The 13,066-nt window shown below is 38.8% G+C and overlaps 1 protein-coding gene across 1 annotated transcript in view; it reads left to right on the top strand.

Moving 5' to 3' along the window:
- The window catches only part of LOC104911947 (uncharacterized), a 183,271-nt gene that overhangs the window by 46,676 nt on the left and 123,529 nt on the right, over nt 1-13,066 (top strand). Inside the window, exons 5-8 of the mRNA XM_085230204.1 lie at nt 8,908-9,019; nt 10,057-10,187; nt 10,684-10,781; nt 11,666-12,014. The gene's annotated coding sequence lies outside the window, so the exon portion shown is untranslated. The remainder of the gene's footprint in view (nt 1-8,907; nt 9,020-10,056; nt 10,188-10,683; nt 10,782-11,665; nt 12,015-13,066) is intronic.

Here is a 13,066-nt window from a genome sequence, read left to right as displayed (position 1 = left end):
TAGTTCTTCAGCTTCAAATAAGCATGTATTACATTACTTTATTATGCAGAAATTCTATGGAAGTTAACAAAGAATGTGCTGAGTGCATCTTTGGACACTAGTATAAGGATCTAATCACATGCCAAGAAAGGCAAGTTGTGCAAGTCTGCAGTGAGTTCTGGAAGTGAATGCGGTCAAAGCACTGTTTGAGTCTGCTTCGACATAGGGCAGATGTCTATGTGTTTGTTCTTAAGAACATGAGCAAATAATGCAAAATACGCTTGACCTCTGCACTGATTTGGGTTTGCTCTTTTAAAGAAAGAACTCTTGAGGTAGCTCTTGCCAGAGAAGTAATGATATGTTTTTTAAACAAAATTGCACATTTTCTTTCCAGATGAAGTGTGAGGTTACGAGGTTCATCATCTCTTTTAATATTCATAATGTAAATGTATAGGCCATGTGACAGGCATCTTTGGTATCCTCTGCTTTGGAGGGTTTTGCAGGGCTGAGGTACTTCTGTGGGATGTTTGGGATTTTCTCACACAGTGGTTTCATTTATAACTCAGGAATAGACCCGATATGTCTGTCATGACAGAAAATTGTGCGTTGTGGAACAGCTGAGCTTAGCTGGAGACTGAATACTCTTCCTTGTCACTCTCTTTGCTGGGCAGCTGCTGAAGAATGCTTTTGGTTGACTGAAATGTTATTAAGAAGTTCTCAACTGGTCACAGGGCATAGCCCTCACTTACCTAGGAAATTGCAGCCATGATTTTGAAATGGCAAACTGGCCATTTCTTTGCTTCACACAGGTCAAAAACCATCACTGGGAGGTTTCAGGCTTTGTAAATCAGAAGATGGAAATGGCAAACCCAGTAATAACATCTGCGTGCTATGTAAAATCATAAAAGTCACACCTCATACCTGAAATTTGTAATTTTATTTGTAACTTTTAACTGCAGCAGCTAAATTTGTCTTTCCAGTTTGTATAGTGCATGAAGTATTAATTGTACTAGCTGCTCGCATTTGTGTATATGTGAGTGAGCACTGTGGAAAATAAAAGATCTGTGGCCTATTTGCTGTCTCCATTAGCTTGTCCGTTGGCTATAGCCAAACTCCAGCGTATCTCAACTCAATATGTTGATGCCATTGCTAAGTCTAATTAACATGGCTTATCTCTGACAAAACAAGCTTAAAATATCTTGCTTATGAGAAGAAATTGTGTGTGTGAGGGAGAGAGAAACATATCCAAAGTTTGGATTATCTGCAACAATGGGAAGAGCAATACCTTGATCTTTGTCCATCATTTCAGGATATTAATGTCTTCTCAAGTGGTGCAGTCTCAATCATCCTGTGACACCACTGGGGAAATAAAGAGAGAATGAAGGTCATTTATTCCGTGTACTGTAGGAAATGCACAGTAAAGCTAGAATTAAAACCTTCCCCTTGCTGAGTGCTGCTCCTTTGTCCTGATCAAAAGCTTGCTCTATCTCTCCATAGGTGTCCAATGCATGTTTCAGCCAACTTTCCCTTTTGTGTGACAGCCTTTGTTTCTGATGTAAATTTAACTCTATTTCACATGTATTTGGCTTTTCTTATTGCTGTTATCATAAACTACAAATCCTGAAGGCTGATTCACCCAGTGGTAATAACTGTTACTGTTACAGCTTGGGAACATGATTCTGTTTCAGAAACTGTGACTTGGTTTGTTTTAGTTCTGGAGAGCCTTAAACATTTTCCTCCGCAATAAATCCCAGCAGCTCTTGACCTGAATGGTTTTGTGTAACTGGATGAGTAACTACTACTAAACTGGCTTGCTGGCTGGAAGTTATGGAGTTTGGGTCATTTGAAATGTTATATGCAGATGTATCTCAAGATTTTGTCTCATTAGCATGAAAATATACATATGTACATAATGAACATATAATGTGTATATGTATTTATATCTATGAATATATATGTATATATATATATTCATTTCAGGGGCAAGAAAGTAGATTATTTAGAGGCAAGAGCAGAAACCCACACCAACAGTCTAGATGGGTTTGTTGCTGGCCTAGATGCAAACTGAACAAGCAGACAATAGAACTTGTTTTCTGCTAGCCGGCAAGGGAGACTTGGCATCCTCCAAAGGGTTTGTGCCTGAATAACACCACTGGACAGCCACAGAAATAGCTTTATCAGAAGAGGGAGAAACCATCCGTGGAATGGATTTTCAGAAGCAGAGCTCCCATTTGTAACACCCACCGCAATTCACAATCAGCAAGTGGCACCAGGGGCCGTGTGGCAGCTCTCAGTCCTGGTTCAGTCCCTGATTCCCTTCAGCATGCAACATGCACTTAGTTCCAAATTTGATTGGCTTAAGGGTTGCCATTTACCTCTTGGCCATCAAATCTCAGCTGTGGGAGCTGTTTTTCACTCAAAGGGTGCAAATAACATCAGAATTGCTGTTTCTCCTTCTTTCCATCGTGAGGTATCTACAGCCTTTGGAAGAGAGTCCTCCAGGACTCCACAGGAGGATTTATAGTGTAGCCCCTGGAATGGGCTCCTTCAGTGTTTCTCTTGTTGTGGATGTTCTGGGGAGGAGTAAATAGAGGAATTTTTTTCCTGTCATGTGGGCTGGCTGATGTCTTTCTGCTGGAAGAATGTTGATGCTGCTTGGTAGATCTCCTTGAAAATGTTGGACTGAACACCCTTAGCACCTGGGCCAGTTTTAGGATGCAGACCAGACTTCTGTGATATTCCATCAAGGTATTTGGTAAGTCTGGTATTTAATCTCCATTTCCTACTTTGTGTTGATTTCTTTATTTGATCTTGCTTTGCAATCTTTCACTGCAGGAAGAAAACTATTCACATGACTGAAATAGTATTATGTCTTTAAAAGATGCCTAGCAGAGAACTTAAATAGTCCAGTGTTTGGATTGGTAAGAAACGGAGGGGGTTATTGTGTGACTTGATGTTAAACAAAGCATCATCGGAAAGCTAACAGAAAGGATTGTGCTGGAGACTGATACCTAGCCCTCTCAGCCTCTTGGCTGATGGCTATAGTCCCCAGTTTAGTGGTCTATTCTCTAGTTATCTTCCATCTTCTCATGCTAGTAGCAATACACGTGAATTTAACTTAATCCGTTCCAGAAAACCTTCTTGAAAAGCCAGTTTACCTCTAGAAAGGGAATCAGCCAGAGACAACTTTGAAATTACATATTTGATCTGAACTCCCACATAATGGAAAGGTCAGACACAGCCTGCATCTGGTCTTTTGAATCCTACTCAGAATCTCCTGTTCTAACCCTGATCTGTCTTCACATACTCTTGAAGGGGAAATACCAAGTTAGGTTCAAGTATGAAATTGTCATCCAAACCTTTTAACACTGAAAAAGTTTGAATCCCATTTTACTGTTTCACTTAATTTCTAAAATCATATTAGTTGCTCTGAGGCTGAGAGCAGTGAAGTGCGGCATTTCCAGGGACAGCCTTTGTAGCACAAGCGAACGTTTTCACATCTCTCCAATGTTCATCTTCAAAAGGGCATCAAGGTCTTTTCCCGGCATCTCAATTGATGCCCACAAGTTTGGGATAGCTTGCTGTGTGACTTAAAAATCCAAAATCTGATGAAGAAGTCATCATGACTTATCAGGAAGCACACTCTTCTAACTGCACCTCGTTTGAACAACAGTAGTAGAAAATGGAAGGAAGTGAAAGAAAGGTTCATTCAGGAAATTTCAGCTTGTCCAGCTGTTGTGTCAGAAATCAGTTTCAATTTAATTTAATCATTGGAGGAGGGATACATTGCCTTGTGAATTCAAGGTCTATTAGCAGTGGGGAAGCTGACTGCTTCCTGTGAGACATGCAACTGTTGCTCATATTCTGACTGCTATAAATAGCAGGAGTGAGAGTGATGATTCAGGTACTGAGTGGTGTGACAAGGAGCAGGAAAAACAAAAAGGATAAATCTGTGTGAGGGGAATCTGTGCACCTTCTACTAAGGAGAATGTGAAGCATGTAGCTGGTACTGATAACAGTTGAGCTCAGAGCTTCAAAATACTGACAGTGCAGCTAGTGAAAAATGAGTGCACAAAAAAGTAATGGAAGCATAGAGAGGATGGTAGTATCTGAAGCTCAGTGGAGAAGACTAAATTAAATAACAAAGCAATTGCAATAAGTGGTTTCAGTGATAAACAATTCAGATTCTCAAGAAAAATAAATAAATAAATAAATTTGTCTGCATTCCAGCCCTGACAACACATACAATTTATTTATATTAATGTTTTCAAAACTGAAAGTACCAAAAGTGCTGCTTGGCATTTAGATTATTGACCAGTTCTAGGCTTGCTTGTATCTAAACTCACCCAGATTCACAGGTTACGTGTTCATGTACCTCTTCACTGTATTAACTCTAATAGGCTTTCTCAGAACACAGATTCAAGTTGGGACCTAAAACCTACACTGTTGGATTAGAAGGGAAAAGAGTAGGTAGTTTTTGCATTGGAATGCATTGGAAAAGTTTGCAGCTCTTCTTTGTTTCTGAAAAATGGGATTCCAAGTCCATGTTTTATGTTCAAGGCTGTGAGATTCAAACAGAAACTAATGAAGTCAAGGTCTGGAAAGATAGCTTTTCTAAATTGCAGAGAAGAGTTGGAAGGCAGAACACAGTCTCCTCTTCAAGGTGCTGATTGTAAACACCCTTTTTTTTTTTTGCCTATCTCTGTTTCAGTCCACATAACTATGAGCAGACATTGCAGCAAATGTTAGAATGCAAGATTTCTGCAAGGCAAGGTCTATCCTGCTGAGTGCTTTTGTGCTTGTGTTTCTTTCCAGCATAAACAGGGGGAGCTTTACTCTTTTCACCTGTGACTTTACCTCTTAACACCACTAGCTCAGTAGAATGCAAGTGATCTGAACATAAATGACAGTCAGAATTGTTGTGTGCATGCAGAGGGTTTCTACCATCAGATGAATACAGAGATAAACATGTAGTTAGTGTTTTAATTATTCACACTCTGTGAGCTTTGCCTTGTTGTGTTCGCAAGATGAGAAGTGCACAAGATGTAGCACTCTAAATCAAGTGACCTCTTACCAAAAGCATGGTTGAGGGAAAATTGTAATTTCCTTACTTGAATCACGTCAGCACTTTGCCAATTACATTCTTTGATGCTCTTCAGGTCTTTTTTGCCCACAAACACTACACATAAACCCACCTATGGGGTGGCTCACAGCATTAGTCCATGTCAAACCTTTTTCTGAAAAGGCTGTGCTGGAGTCATTTGATGATTGCTAGTGCTCTGAAAGCCTGCAGGCAATCCTCCAGTCAGCTGGGTTTGTGCTGCCAAGGATAAGTGAGCTGGCACTTGGGCTACATGCCAGTACAACTGTGACTTCAGTCATAAAGTCATATCCCAGTTTCTAAGGAAATTATACTTTGCTCACCAAATTTACGAAGCAGATCATATTGTGGTCAGTATATTGCAGGTATCTCATGGCCAAATTTTGTTGTGCCCAGTTCAGAAGTTCCCTTTCACTTTGGTTCATCCTTGTTGGGATATTTACAAAAAGGAGTGTTTGTATTCATTTGGCAGTTAACTTTGTTACAAATAGGCATAAATACTAATTATTTCTGGGACAAGTTATCACCTAAGGGATGAACACTCATCTGTTTTCCTTTTTTTTTCCTCTTTCTTATCCTCTGTAACCTCAACCCCTGGATTTCTACCTCGTGCAGGAAAGTTCTTCAAAGAGATAAGGAAGTAGAAAAAACTAAAAGGTTTAGGGAAGAAACAGTTTCTGGACAATGCATCCAGAGATGTTGGTTCTCAAAGCATTCATGTCTGTGTTAAAGCCGGAACTTTGCAGAGTGAGATTTTTTCCTTTTTCACCTAGCTTATACAGCTCCCTTTCTGCTGTTGTGGATAATTGCTTCTGAAGTTCAGAATCCAACTTTGAAGATAAGAATTTGGGGTCTGAAGAGTGGATTCCTAGTGAGAATGTTAAAAGAAGTAGGGAGCGATCTGAACAAGTTTATTTGTGTAGGTTCTTTTAATCTCAGTTAGCTCTGAAGGGACTAATAGGGCTTCTGTTTTCTGGGAAAGCTGTAATGCTGTACATGTAGTTGGCCATCCACACTCCAGAGGACTGTGGGATAGGTCTCAACAGTAGGAAACAGAATAAAATATTCCAGAGGAGGATGCTTGGCCATTCTCACTTGATGGAAGGTGAAATTATTACTATCTAGATTAATTCTGTCCTACTTATGGATGCTAAGCATTCTCCGATAAATTCATGAAACTCAAGGTTAAAAAATTAATCCTTACATGGATTCTGGCTAAAGGACATATTTAAACCATGATTCATCATCTCTTTTTTTTTTTTTAACCACAAAAACCTTGATATTAACTTTTTTTTTTTTTTCAAAGTGTTGGAAGTTTTATTAGAGAGTTAAGGCAGATACTTCCAGAGATGCTATTTAGGAGTGCATTTGAGGGGAGATGGGACTTCTAGAACCCATAAATTTGAGCTCAGTCAGTGGCTTTTACTTAAGAAAGATTAAAATCTTCTCTGTGAAGGAGAAAAAGAAAAATATTTAACCTTTTTTTTTTTTTTTTTTTTTTTTTCCCTCCCAGTTCCTGTTTACAATTGAGGGAGAGTAAAGACTGATCACTAGAATATATTCGTATATATTCAGAACTGGAAACAATTTAATAACTGGTCTCTATTGCCTGGTGGTCATACAAACATCCATAGTGGCCTTTGGCGTGTATATTTTAGTGCCATTTCATTTGTGCAATCCAGTCATCTTGTATGGATATTAGGCTGAAATGTCTGCTCTTTATGCTTTTCAGATGAAAAGAAAAATATTGTAACCTTCCAGCCAGGAATCTACTCAGAATTGGAGTGAAATGTAACTGGGGGACATGGGAGGACACTGAAGGACATGGGAATGCTAGGAAGAGGGTAAAATTCCAACTGACATTGCTCAGCTGGAATAGTTACCACTTGCTTGAAAGCCTGGTCATTCTTCTGAAGCGACGTTAGGTCACTGCATGTAATGTCAGTAAAGGCAGTACAACCAAGTCAGTTAAATCCTCCATCAGATTAGGTTTCTATACATTTCCCTTGGTGACATTGAAAGAATCCAAAGAGAAAGCTGACAGACCTATTATTGTACTGGCACAAGATATGGTTATAATCTTTCAGTGCTTCCAAAGTAAGCCTCATCTCTGAAAATGAGTTACTGCATATGTTCATGATAAAAGGGCACATTTGTGAACACACAAAATCCTGTACAAGATGTATAAAATAAAAAAGTCATCAGAAGTCTCCCTTTTTCAGCTAGGGAAACTTAGTTCTGTTGGGAACTAGGACCCTACAACCTGTACAGGAAGAGAAGTCCCATTTACTGAGGTTATTTTGAAAATGGTACAGTTACTAAGGCAGGCTTTGAGAGTGCCTGTGTCAATACATAAGGTCCCTGGAGTACATTTGGATCTTATATATTATGAGACATTTTGCTTTTTGTCTGTTTTTCTTATGCTCTTTAAAATGAGGCTGTCTCTGAGGTCATCAGAATTGGAAATCAGGATTTCCCAATAAAATACCTGTTTTATAAGCATGGACCCAATTCACATGTGTCAGTGTCCTTGTGTCTGTTCACAGACACATTTTGCACCTTGTATTTTCCTGTTTATAAATATGTAAGTGCAAGCCATCAATGGTGCGCAAGAAAATTCTGCTATGCAACTAACCAGCTAGCTTGGTGCAGCATTAAGGTGCGGGAAAGAAGTAAATGTGGTTTGTTGATTGAAAGGGGCAAAGAAGGAGCATGGGGAACAATGAGTGCATGCTGTGTGGAGTGTGCTTACTCCTGAGAAGAGAGTGAAATGCTGCTGAAATATTGATAGGGAGGATAGACTCTGGAATGATTGACGACATGTGTGTGTGTCTTGGCAAGTTTAATTGGATTTATTGGGGTAGAGGGTGGAAGAATGTGGTGCATTTCCTTTTATGGGTTTCTTTCTTTCAGACTTTTCTCTCCTGCAGAATTGTCATTTGATGCATATCTTTTTTCATTGTCTAAAGAAAAAACCTGGTGTTTGTTCCTCTCAATTTTAAGGTTAAGGAAGCTGCACAGAGGATGAAAAGAGATGTAAAACAAGTTTCATTACATTTTATTTACTACTTGTCTTCACTTTCACTAGGTGTGAATACTCACCGAAGAGTGGTAATTTGGAGGGGAAAAAGAATATGTAATTGAATAGTGGCTAAGTGAATCTCAGTATTATGATGCCTTGAAGCGGGAAATCTGCCTTGAAGACTTATTGTCTGTATGCTCTACTCTAGCATTGATATACTTCTCTTTTTGGCTTATCCTTAGTAACCGGATTCCTTTCATCTTACCATACAATTTGAACCTGGGTCATTGGGCATAAAAATGTTACAGTTTGTCAAAATGGTGAAGTTCAGATCCTCCAAAATACCAACAAACTCAACACCTGTTAAGTCTCCTAACACTGAAATAAATGGATTTCATGTGGAACTTCCTCAGTGTCTGCACCTGAATTCCTAGCCATGGTGTGCATGTGCTTTTTTTCAGTGACAGTCAGTATTTCAGTCTTCCCCTTTCCCTCTGCCTGTCCCTGGTGTGAGTGCCCTGTGTTTTTAAGCAGAAGCACTGACTTGTTTATTCTGACCCCAGCACCTTTTCTGCTCATTCTGGTGTAAATTAGGAGTTCCCTGATATCAAGGCCAGCAAGCAACTTTTTGTTTTTATTTGTTTTTGATAAAGCAAACTAGTTTCATCAGCTGTTTGTTTGATGCTTGCATTGAATTTACTGTTAATGAAAAGTCCAGTGTAGAGACTACATGGACGACATCTGTAAAGCCTTTACTTGCCTTGCTGAACCTAAGTGGTGGGCCTTTTTTTTGGTTTCTGTTCAGGTTTCATCATCCAAGAGCTGATTCTGAGGATGACAGCTTCCAAGATGTCTCAAAAAGAGAACACCGAACTCTGTTCTTGGGCTACTTGAAAAGAATTCTGACCTCTGCAGAGGTGAGTGAAGAAATAGAGAAATTGGGAAGAAATTTCTGTGGGGAAGATTGTGAATTGCTGATAGAAGACACTGTGCTTCATCAAAGTCTAAAAATTTTCATTTGTTCCTGCTCCGAGTTCAGCAGGAATCACTAGCCAAAGACCTGGTAATCCTTCTCAAACATGCAAGCTTTCCAGGTCCTCAGACACATAAATTAGAGCTGTTGGTGTTTCATCTCTTGCCTGTTCCCTTCTTTTTACTTTACACTGCCCCACAATCAAACTTAAGTCTGTGAAAACCAATCGGAAGATAGGTATAGAGACAGAGAGCTTTAATTAGATGTTCAGTCATCTCTGCAGAGATGAAGTCAAACACGTCTCTGGTAGCAGAATATTTCTGAAACAGTTTGTTTGTTTTCAAATAACAAGCTTAATGTAATAATGTTTTTATGCAACACTAAACTTAAGGATGTGTTTTCACTGAAACACAATGGAATCTAAGCTATCAGTAAGATACTTCAATTTCATTTAAGTAACAGCCAGTTTCATTGACAGAAATATTTCTGAATTTACTGCTCTTTCTTACTTTAAGTTGGTTTTGGCATGAGATAAATGTATCTTCTTAAGACTGATTAAAATAATTCTGGGGTTAAAAAAAAGGCATAGTGTAGGAGAGCACTAATTGTCATCTTATTTGTTTGATATAGTTTGTTTTTAGAAGCATGTGTGCTAAATCTAATTTTTGAGAAAACGTTATTGATGCAAGAAACCAAGGGTCATTTTTTCTGCTGTGGTGTTGTGCCTCCTTCCTTATGAAAAGTCTGAATTGAAGAAAAAAAGGGACATAGCATTAAGGAAGAATCAAATGATGCCTTTATAGAGCGACTAATGAACCAACTTCCATTTACTACTTGCTGTGAATCTGCTCCCTTTGCCCCAGATCTTAACTCTATGGTCAGTTCTCTTTAATCTTAGCACCCTCTGCTGTGGACATCTATAATAACATCTTATTTAATTAATCTCCATTTACAAGTTGTGTATCCCTATTTCTATTAAAGGAGCTACAAATGTAACTCAGCTTGTGCCAATGGAGCTGCATCTAGTCTGAAAAATATGTTCTATTCCCTGTCTCATTCCTGAAGATAGCCTTTTCCAAGTGTTTACTAAAGAAAAAAGGTGCAGAATACAGGTAAAGATTTTTTAAAATATGCTATGTAAGAAAGAGGCCTAAATCAAAATCTGGTCTGTGCAGAAGAGGACTGTAAGAATGTAAATGTGCTTGAGTCCAGGGACAATTTTGAGTTTTGCACCAGGTTATAATTTTTTTTTTTTTTTTTAAGTTTTTATTTGCCATGTTTAGTTCCTCTGGAACATGTACTGATCAAACTACTACTATGTCTGGTGTCAGATTTTCTATGTGAATAGGAATATATGTCTTAAAGTCAATTTTGTTAGCTCACCTTTGTCCTGAGTGGTTTTCTTGCAAGCACAATCCATAGCTAGTTTATCAGGTCAAGTCCTCATTTGTGCCAGTAGGTCAGGGCCAGCATGTGACTCCACTTCAATAAAAATGTATATGTTAAAAAACATACCACTTTGAAAATGTCTATGAACACATCTGTCAATAAAGAATATTCTGCAGAAGTTGTTCTTTAAAGTCAAACTTTGTTATTACATCTTTCCAGCAGCCAGTTCCATTTTTTAGTCCCTCAGAGACAGGAGAGGATTTTCATTTCGTTAGAGATACAGCCTGTAAAACAAAGGAAGAAACCATTCTCACCTGGTGAGCTATCATCAATTCCTCCACGCTTGTTTACTAACAGAAAAATCTCCTTTTCCTTCTTAGTGAAGGTACTGAGGTACTTACCAAAGGTCCAGATGGGAACTCCATTTCCAGTGATCCTTTCTTCTCTAACAAATTTTCATCTCACATTTGGACCCTTTCTCCAATGCCTGTCAGACTTGAAGTCTAACACAAGTGGCTGCACTTCCAGAGATACTTTTAAAAATAACAGTAATTTCAGATACAACATGTTGTTCACTGCGCTTTCAGTATCTTCCTTTAAACGCTTAAGTAATTGTTATTAACCTTCCCTTCATGTTTTCTGTTTTGTCATTGAGACAGCAGAATGTGTAATAGCAATAACCATTTGAATCAGTCATTTTCCTTTCACTCCTCCAACTCCATCTGCTGATCGCTCATATGAGAGCTCTAACAGCAAAGCTGCTTCTGAGGATCACTGAAGATGTGGAACAGTGAGAGCCGCCTTGTCAAGCATCCAAGAGCAAATAGCAGCAGTGATGAGATTTTGAATACATCAGTAATAATACTGTATTGATCTCAAAACACTTTACAAACATTAACTAATTAAGCTTCAAAACACCAAAGTAAGTTTGCGATGATAAAGCTGATTTAGCAGATGAAGAAGTGGAGGTAAACAAAGGGCAAGCAAAGTGATCAGAGTCAAGTGGTAAGCAAAGATCAGAGGAAGATGTTCTGATTTCTAATTGTTCTGATGTTCATGTGATCTCACTGAGAAAATTTTTGCAGGGGAAACTTGCAGCCATTTCAAATTAATTATGTTGAAGCATTTTCTAACTAATCTGAGCACTTCTTAAAAGAAACAAGATTGTACAAAATCTCACAAAACTAATAAATTCTTTTAGTCTTTCAGGTCCAGCTTTGATTGACAAGTCACTATTTTGGAAAGCAGAGGGGACAGCTATTGCCATGTTCTGAGCCTTTGTGTTCTCACTGTGTTTCTCTGATGGTACTACTTGATTAGAAAAGTGCCTTGACCTGCAAAATGGGAATTCACATGGCCTTGCCACTGATGTCATGCATCTATCCCACCCTTCCAATGGAGAAATAAAGCCTTCTCAAGGGATTGGTCTGGTCCAGCAGTCCTAGCCAGTCTGTGGAGTCTGAGAGGCTGCTATAGAGTGGAATGGTTTTAAGTCAGTAGAACAGCCCTGGCTTAAAACCAGCATAACAAGGTGGAGCATCAGGCACACAGTAAGTGAATCATGCAGAGCAGTGTTGACCCAAACAGAGGATGACAGCTTAGAACAGGTTCCTCAGAGACATTAAGTTATCCTTGGAAAGACAGGTCTCAAAGCCAAGGTTTATACTTTCTTAATGGGTTTCATTAGGAAGAAAGGAAAGGAACTGGAAAAAAACGTGTAGCTTAAAAGGGAACGACTTCATTGCAGTCAAAAATTTGTTCCATTTTTCATTAAAAGAAGCCAATCCAGCCTTGAAATTCATGTCCCTTCAAAGTTCAAGGAGGCCTATATTGTTGGCCTGCTCAGTCAGAACGCTCCAGCCACTTATTGTATGTGGATTGCACTCCAGGGACTGCCTGAAAAAATATGATTTAGTGAAAGCTTGTACCCAAAACACATCATTGGCCTCTGATCTCTGAACATTTAAATATTTCAAGCTTACAAGCGGACGCTGTCACGAGGACAGACCCTGATCCCTAGCTGATTCTAGAACATCTGTTGAGGCATTTACCAAGTTAATAGATTAGCTATGAGAATCAGGCAGGTGTTTTTCACCAAAGCCAGAAAACATCAAAATCAGATTGCCCTCCAAGTCTTTCAGCACAGGCAATCGAGTTAGAATGACTCATAGAGTCTAACAGATAATAAAACACACATAACATTTGCTTTAAGGTACAGGTGGGGATATTTTGTACTGTGCTTAGGAGAAAGAAAAACTAACTCTATTTGGGAATAGAGTAATTGAATACAGATGGGAGGAGGCAAATGAAAGAATTTAGCAAATATCTCAGTGGAATAGCTAATGGGAACGAGACAGAATAGGAAATTAAAAATTATTCGAAGCAGATGGACCATTCTTTGAGTTTTTTAAAATTTATTAGGGCTGCGAAAAAAACGTGTCTGTTTATTTTCCACGGCCATGAAATTAATGACTTGGTGAGTTGTGCTTGTGCAATTTTATGACTGCCATGTCATTTGTCATAATTTGGGTGCTGTTTGATATGGATTTATGAATATTTCCTCTCCCCAACATGATTTATGGGTGTTGGTCATACGTGAATT

This window comes from Meleagris gallopavo, chromosome 8 (assembly GCF_905368555.1).
Source record: "Meleagris gallopavo chromosome 8, MGAL_WU_HG_1.1, whole genome shotgun sequence".
NCBI classification, from domain to species: Eukaryota; Metazoa; Chordata; class Aves; order Galliformes; family Phasianidae; genus Meleagris; species Meleagris gallopavo.
This window is presented reverse-complemented; position numbering and strand designations above follow the sequence as displayed.